The 9058-nt window shown below is 37.9% G+C and overlaps 1 pseudogene; it reads right to left on the bottom strand.

Moving 5' to 3' along the window:
• Positions 1-269: 269 nt before the first annotated feature.
• LOC115284667 lies at positions 270-1130 on the bottom strand (annotated as a pseudogene).
• Between the last annotated feature and the right edge of the window lie 7928 nt (positions 1131-9058).

Raw genomic sequence — 9058 nt, 5'->3', positions numbered from 1 at the left:
TCAGAAAGACCCTCTCAAATTGGCTATGGAAATTAGAGCATCAAAAATAATTGGAGAGGGTTAAAACACATCAAATACAATAAAGCTCACAGTTCATAAAGTTATCTTTAAAATTCCAACTCACTGGTAACCTTTGGAAGATCTAGAAATACATTTTATTGTTTGGAAAATTGACAGTTAAAAGGGTAAAGCCCGTGCGTTTGTCCTTTTCCTATATCAACTATGTCTTTTTTTTTTTTTTTTTTTTTAGTTTAGCACCATTTCTTAAGTGATCTCAGCCCTGTTGTAGCTGCTGCGTGTCAGCCTGTTCCGAAAACATAAGATGCTCTTCCAATTTCTCTTGTCCAGAACAGAAGGATCTTCCAGGTAGCAAGCCAACAGAACAGGAGACTCCGATGATGCCAGCTTCAATGGCGGTGCAATCCAGAGAGGGGGAGGGTCACGGCACATTCAACCGCGGCTTCCAGAGGTTATGAAAAAGGAGCCTTTGGGGGCCCAGCCTGCCTGGCATTTTGATGCTGTCAGTGTGGGTTTTGTACTCCATAATGGTGTTGGGAGGTAGGTTAAGCACTCGTCAAAGTGTATTCCGGATTTGGGCTGTGGTTGCTTGGTCACTGGAGGCCTTATTCCATATTGAAATAATGTCCTTCTGGAACCGGACAGAGACCACAGCCCTACAGGTCTCCTCCCCAACCATGAACTGTTCCCCCAGCTTGGCCAGGATAAGATTCTTCCAGCAACGGGATGCCAAGCCCTTCCACAGCACAATAATCCACTTGCCACCATTTTTATTTGCATCATCCTCCCACATAGGTTTAATTCCTTCTTTGAAGAGAAGGAAGTCACTGTGGCCTGTCAGGTCCCCGGGATGCACCATGTGCCTGTAAAACCTCCAGAACTGCACCACGGAGGCGAAGGTGCTGATCTGTTTGATGTTCTGTTCATAGCTCTGGGAGCTGGTGGGGCAGCTGGAGGTCCTCCTGAAGTACCAGGAGGTGTAGTTGTGCTCTGCTGGCCTAGGGACAACAGCCTTCCTCTTACCTGACCCTTGTCCCGTTCCATTTTCTCCTTCTCAGCATCTTTCTATGTGCTGTTTTCTTCATTCTGGTCATGGTCCCCACTGTCATCATCCTTCAATGCGTTGAACTTGTTCATCTTCTCACCGCTGCCGTCGCCACTGCCTCACTGAACTATGTCTTAATGTAAATGAATAGCTGATGAGAAGTTTCTCTTTACAGAAGTAGTCCACCTAATAATTGAAGAAGTAATGATAGAATTAGAAAATTACCATTAGACAACCCTTAATGAAATAATGAATTTGGGCAACCATCTTCAATACCACTAACTTCACACTTATACATACAAACAACTGAAAGGTTTCCTAATAAAAATACACAATACTACTTAAGAAGTGTTCTTGGCAAATGGAACTTAAATATAATCAAGCCTGTAGATATGAATATCAATTTCCAGGAATAAGAAGACAGAAGAACATGCTAAATGATACCATGCAGATGCAGTTGGCAAGATCTAGACTGTAGGAACTCTACAGGAAAAGTGATTCAGTTTCTTTTTTTTTAATAGTTTATTGTCAAATTGATTTCCATATAACACCCAGTGCTTTTCCCCACAAGTGCCCCCCACCATGACCATCACCCCCTTCCTTCTCTCCTTCTCCCCCTTCAGTTCATGGTTCGTTTTCAGTATTCAATAGTCTCTCATGATTTGTGTCCTTCACTTTCCCCAGCTCTCTTTCCCCCTTCCTCTCCTTATGGTCCTCTGTTAGGTTTGTCCTGATAGACCTATGAGTGCAAACCTATGGTATCTGTCTTTCTCTGCCTGACTTATTTCACTTAGCATGTTGCCCTCGAGGTTCATCCACTTTGCTACAAATGGCCATATATCATTCTTTCTCATTGCCATATAGTACTCCATTTTATATATATACCACATCTTCTTGATCCATTCATTAGATGATGGACATTTATGTTCTTTTCATGATTTGGCTATTGTAGAAAGTGCTGCTATGAACATTGGGGTACATGTGCTCCTATGGATCAGCACTTCTGTATCCTTTGGGTAAATCCCTAGCAGTGCTATTGCTGGGTCATAGGGGAGTTCTATAGATAGTTTTTTGAGAAACCTCCACACTATTTTCCAGAGTTTACATTCCCACCAACAGTGTAGGAGGGTGCCTGTTTCTCCACATCCTTGCCAGCATCTATACTCTCTTGATTTGTTCATTTTAGCCACTCTGACTTGTGTGAGGTGGTATCTCAGTGTGGTTTTGATTTGTATTTCCCTTATGATAAGTGATGCTGAGCATCATTTCATGTGCCTGTTGGCCATCTGGATGTCCTCTTTAGAGAAGTGTCTATTCAGGTCTTCTGCCCATTTCTTCACTGAATTACTCTTTTTTGTGTATGGAGTTTAGTGAGCTCCTTGTATATTTTGGATACTAGCCCTTTATCTGATATGACCCAGTTTCTTTAACAAATAAATGTAAACTATCACAAAAATGTTGGTTTAGTAATTGGAGGAGAAACTTGTCAATTAAGAGACTTAAGACATTGACCAATTGAATTGCATGAACCTAATTTGGACTCCGTTTTGAAAAAAAAATCCTATTGGTGCACCTGCGTGGCTTAATCAGTTAAGCATCTGACTTCAATCCAGGTCATGATCTCACAGTTTATGGGTTTCAGCACTCCTGTAGGGACTTTAATGACAACTTGGAGCCTGGAGACTGCTTTGGATTTTGTGTCTCCCTCTTTCTTTTTGTCCTTTCTCTACTTGTGCTCTATTTCTCTTTCTATCTCTCTTTCTCTTCCAAAAATAAACATTCAAAAAAATTTTTTTAAAGAAAAAAAGCCCGGGGAGCCTGGGTGGCTCAGTCGGTTAAAGCCTCCAACTTTGGCTCAGGTCAGATCTCACATTCGTGGGTTCGAGCCCCGCGTCAGGCTCTGTGCTGACAGCTAGCTCAGAGCCTGGAGCCTGCTTCCGGTTCTGTGTCTCCTTCTCTCTCTGACCCTTCCCCTCTCATGTTCTGTCTCTCTCTGTATGAAAAATAAATAAAACATTAAAAATTTTTTAAAAAAGAAAAAAGCTCTTTAGAAACCTGAGAAAATGGGAGAAACTTGAACACTCTAAATATTTGATGATGTAAAGGAATTATTGCCAAATTTTAAATGTGATAATGTTATTGTGATTATGTGATTATGTGTATATGTGTGTGTACATGTACACACATTTACCATTCAGGGACACAAAAATACTTTTTAAAATGAGTTTTATTAAGAATTTAAAAATCTAAATACAGAAGTGCTTTGGAGATGACTGGGAAGGCTTCCTGGACACAACACCGTCCTACATTAAACATGTCCACATATTTCACTGTGCGCACACCCTGATGATATGCAACTTGGCAGTCCTCTGTTTTTATTACTTGTTAAAAACAGCCATTTAGATTTCAAAATTTATATTCCTAAATTACCAGCAGCAGTTTTAAGCATCTCAACAAGGCATATGAGCTCCACTGTTTCTGATGTCTGGGATTTGCCTCAAAATAACATGAGACAAGGGAAAGCGAGTAGGAAAATAAATGAAAGAAGATTTGACAGAAATGCTGATAATTGTGGAGCCTGGTTTGGGGTTTCATTGGGGCTCATATATACTCTTCCATATTTTTGACATGTTCCAAAATGAAAAGTCAGTAACAACAACCAAAGCTGACCAATTCCTTTAAGATAATATCTTGTTTCTTAGGACCCATAGTGTTTCGTTAGCAATGCCTATTTCCTACCTTATGCTCCACTTCTTGGAAATACACCTTGTTCTAGCCAAAGTGAATTATTCATTATTTCCCAATGTGAGGTGTAGACCCTAGACTTTGGGGACATGAATTATATTGTCCTGTTGCTGTGACCAACCCTCTCATTCATCTCCAAGTACATGGTTCCTCAATCTTTCTCCTTTGATGCTTCCCATTTTACAATACGCTTTCTTCTCTTGGAACATCAGTAACACATTTGTACGTATATCCCTCCTTTAGCAACTGACATTGTTAGTTACCTTTTTGTATGTAGGTGCCTTTATTCCCTATCTAGGATAAGTCCCTGAGACCTTCTACTTATTGGTATAAGACTTAGCACTATGGTCAATAGTTATTAAATAAATGTGACTTAGTTAAATGGCTATAATGACTTAGATGCTAGAGGTAGAGCTTTGAAAGGAAAATGATGGTGATATCTGAAAGCAAAGTTAGAGGGAAAAAAAAGCTAGAAGTGGGGCAATCTGTCCAGAAGAGAAAAAAATTACCTGGTGACAGCCTTCTGAGTACTTTGTTCTTAGTGTGGGAAGATTTTGTCTTATGACCTTAGCAGATAATACTAGCAGATTTCCCCAGGCTCTAAGTAAAGTATCACTTTGTACATACACCAAGGACTTTTATTTCCTGCTGACAGCATAAAACTTCTGTCTATCCCAAATGTTCAGTTGCCAAAGTACACAATCTGGCTAAAACACCCTGAACCACTCATTAAAGTGGACATTACTCAGTTCTTTTTATTAATCCTAATTTCTTTTTAAAATGTATTTCAAATAGCCAAAAGAAAATAAAGAAAGATTATTTGAGAAGCAGAAAGCCTGTCTCTGCAATTTATGTGTCTGGCTAGGATAATATCCCTTTTTCCTTAATCCATTTTATTTAAGGTGGCAAATACACATTACATAAAATTTACCATTTTAACCATTTTTAGGTCAGTTGAGTGCCATTACGTGACTTCTATTGCTGTGCAACTATCACTACCATTCAGCTCATTCATCTCCAGAACTTTTTCATCTTGCAAAACTGAAACTCTATACCCATTAACTACTAAGTCCCCATTCTCTGTCTTCCAATCATCCGGCAGCCATCATTCTACTTTCTGTCTCTATGATTTTGAGTACTATATGTACTTCATAGAAGTAGAATTATACAGTATTTGTCCGTTTGTGTCTGGCTTATTTCACTTAGCATAATGTCTTCAAGATTAATCCAGGTTGTAGCATGTGTCAGAATTTCACTCCTTTTAAGGTGGAATAATATTCCATTGTACACCACATCTGTTTACCCATTCATCTACCAATGTCATTTGGGGTGTTTCTTTTAACTATTATGAATAATGCTACTGTAAACACTGGCATACAAGTATCTGTTCAAGTCCCTACTTTTCCATTGTTTTGGGTGTATTCCCAGCCCAATCCATGTTTGGAAGCCATTATTTGCAGTTATACTTCTTAAGCATCCTGGATATTTCTCTTCTTTCTTCTATTATTTTTTAATACTTTTAGGAGATTTATTCTCAATTTCTAGCCTCTGATTAGCCTAATATAAAAGCAACAGCCTCTAAGTGTCAGAAAATTTTTGGAGTTGATTTGGAAGCAGCAGCCAGCCAGGTATGGATGGGAGCTGAGCCATCTGATTCCGTCCTTCCTGCTACACCTGGGCCTGATTTAGAGTAACAGACGCTTCAGTGTTCAGGCTTGAGCATTTGGAACAACTGTTCAGTAAACAGCAGTGGGACAAGGTAAAAACAACCCAAGAATTTGAACCTCTGATTGAGAAAGTGTGACTGTGATTCATGGGAGCAAGAAGCTGGAAGCCCAGAGTTACAGATTGCAGTGACATACTGTGGTGATGAAAATTGCTGGGGCCCTCAGTGACTAATCAACTCTGCTCTTCCCTGGCTTGAGTTTGCTAGTTTTTAGAAAAAGGATCATGTAAAACATGCTTATTGTTCAGAGCCATGTGAATAAATGTTAAATATTAAGAGATTTGGACTTTAAAAAAAAGGAATCATAATTCCTAACTATTCGTGTGAATCCCCTACTATGGCTAATATACTTTTTCAGGAAAAAAAAAAGGCCATTGAGAGAGAGAGAATCCCCAGCCCTTTCTGAGCAGAAATTTCTGTGGGTTCTTTTCTAATCTAGTACTGTTAGAAAACTAGAGTAGCTTGTAATAACTTTTTGTAAAAATCATGTCAAAGGCTCAAGATTACAATCTATTTCCTCACATGATTTATGGAGTCAGATAAATACTTAACTAAAACCTGTAGAAGATTCTGAAGTGATCCTCTTTACCACAACATCCAGTGAGATGGAGAAACATACGCTTCATTTTCTTAGCATAAATTTGGCCTAATGCTTAAATCCATTTCTATTCCTCAATTCAGAAAGTAGAGAATAAAAACACTTGAAAAAATCTCAATGAATCTCTGAGGAAAATTAGGAGGTGCTGCAGATCAAACTACTCTGATATGTGAAGAAAGGCCTATCAATAAAAAACTCTATGCATTAAGGAAATTAGCTCCTGCTTTCCAAGATTATTGGCTAGAAAAGCTAGGTGACACCTCTTTTAGATTGTTGCATGTTTTCCATAAAGGGATTTAGTCAGTAGCAATGTCTGCCGGGTCCAGACTCTGTTTGGGAGCATGGCCAGAACTCTCCTGGAAGTAGAAAAGTCTCCAGGCTGTATTTCAAGAAACATCAGGGGCCCCTGGGTGGCTCAGTTAGCTAAGCATCTGACTTCGGCTCAGATCATGATCTTACAGTCTGTGGGTTTGAGCCCCGCATTGGGCTCTGTGCTGACAGCTCAGAACCTGGAGCCTGCTTCAGATTCTGTCTCCCTCTTTCTGCTCATCCCCCGCTCACTCTCTGTCTCTCAAAATAAAATGAAGACATAAAAAAATTATTAAAAAAAGAAACATCATCTCGGTGTTGGCAGAAGAACTAGGGATTCGTATAAGAGTATCATCTCAACAGTGCAATTTCCTAGGGATTTGAAACTGATTTTCAAGTTTTAGTTATTTTTAGTGGTTTTTAACAATTTAGTGGTTTTTAGGAGAACCAGTCCTAGTAACTGAGATCAAGCCCTCATGAATAAGCCATTAAAAGAATCTAAAAGAGAACAAAATTGTATTATAATCATTAATCTTTTTAAGAGACTAGGACATAGTGGTTACAACCACTAAAAAGAAAGGATAATTATGTAATGTGATAGAGGTGTTAATTATTGCTACAATGGAAATATTACAAATAAGTAATAATGTATTGTGGTGCCTGGGTGGCTCATTCGGTTGGGCCTCTGGTTCTTGATTTCAGCTCAGGTCATGATCCCTGGGTAATGGGACTGAGCCTCACATCAGGCTCTGCGCAGAGCATGGAGCCTGCTTAGGATTCTTTATCTTTCCCCCTCTCCCACTCTCAACCTCTCTCTATCTAAAAAATAAACTATCTATATCATCTATCTATCTATCTATCTATCTATCTATAAAATGCATCAAGTTAACATGTATACCTTCAATTTATACAATGTGTTTATCAAATATATTTAAATCAAAAAGAAATAAAATTATTTTAAAAGAATTTTTAAGAGAATTGAATGATGAGAGCCCTGTTGCTGAGGCTCCATTAAAAAATTTTTTTTATTACTCTGCAAACCTACTCTTTGTATTACTGTGAATTACTATACATTATATGGGGAATCAGAAGTAGATTTTCTTAGCATATATATGAAAGCTAAATTGAACTGGATTGATTTTTAAGCTGGTCACTCAAAAGAGGTCACACAGAAGACCAGCAATTAAATAACTATTATCTTTTTGTAGATGACTCAGTTTCACTCTTGGAAATAATCTTCAAAACCAGGTTCAGGATGAACAAGAACACACACTGGTCCAAATGTGTAGTATGTGTCCTTTTCATTGCTTCATATCAGAAGGCATATTATGTTGATGCATAATAATTTTTCATAGAAAAACTATATCTTGGTATCCTCTTCTCAAATGGAAAAACACAGGAGAATTCTAAATAACTATAGTATGATTCTATGTTTATTTATCATTTTTCAGCAGTGAGAAAAGTATAGATCATCTCATTCATATTGACAATTTTGCACCCAAAGAAGTGCATTACATCTAATTGCACTCAATAATACATACTGAATGAATTCTTTTTGAAGAGGAGAGCACTCACTTCATCTTCACAAACCATCTTTACTCTTGGTTTCTGCTCTGTGTCTCCTCAACCTTGGCTTCTTCCTTAACTTAGAGTCAGACAGTAGCCCAATTTGGATACAGTTCCCTCTGAGGACGTGATATGTGCCTCCCCTTGGAGGTCAGAGTGGTAAAAAAAAAAAAAAAGCCACTCACTTCAATGCTTGAGAATATTGGATCACTAAATAAGACCTGTTTAAGACATAAATGCCAAGTAATTCTCTCACTTCTGCTAAACACTGGATTTCCACATTCAAGATCTTTTCTTTTTGCAATTTACAGAAAATATTAGTATCATCAATTTCAGGTTTCCCCCTAAATTGATGTTAACACTCAGGATTTAGGCTCTTGCCATAGCATATGTGTTAGTGGTTGCTGTCAGATGAAACAAGTAAACATGTCAGCAATGAAATATTTAATTAGAAAAAGATCGTAATTGTTTACCAGGCTTTAATTATTTCATAGATACTCATTTGTGGTTTGACTTCATATTACATGCAAATTAGTTATGACAGTGAACATTGTTTTTTTAATGCAGATCTAAATTCCTTACAATGTTAGTTCTCTCTTAATTTTTAACATTGCAAGTGATTGTCATTATTGTATTAGTCACTAGACTTTTGATTTGCTCACATATGCACATTAATGTACACATAACCACATATGTCTAAGAACGTCTATCTAAGATTACATTGGCTTTATCTGAATATATTTCTTTAATGAGAAACTATGATGGCAGTAAAGCCTTTCAATTTTTAATTATCTGAAAATATCTTTATTGTGCCCTCAGTCTTGAAAGAACTCTTAGCTTCATCTTCAGTTATAACCGACTGTTATTTTTGTCAATGCATAGAAGCCATCATCCCTCTGGCCTTGTGGCTCTCATTGCTCTTGAGACATTGGCTCTCAGCCTAGCTGTTCATTTTTGAGAGATAATGTGCTTTTTCTCTCTGGCTTATTTTAGGGTCTTCTCTTTGTACTTGGTGTTCTTCAGTGTAAGTATAATATATATTCTGCATGTG

Source organism: Suricata suricatta, unplaced genomic scaffold, assembly GCF_006229205.1.
Source record: "Suricata suricatta isolate VVHF042 unplaced genomic scaffold, meerkat_22Aug2017_6uvM2_HiC HiC_scaffold_143, whole genome shotgun sequence".
Taxonomy (NCBI): Eukaryota; Metazoa; Chordata; class Mammalia; order Carnivora; family Herpestidae; genus Suricata; species Suricata suricatta.
This window is presented reverse-complemented; position numbering and strand designations above follow the sequence as displayed.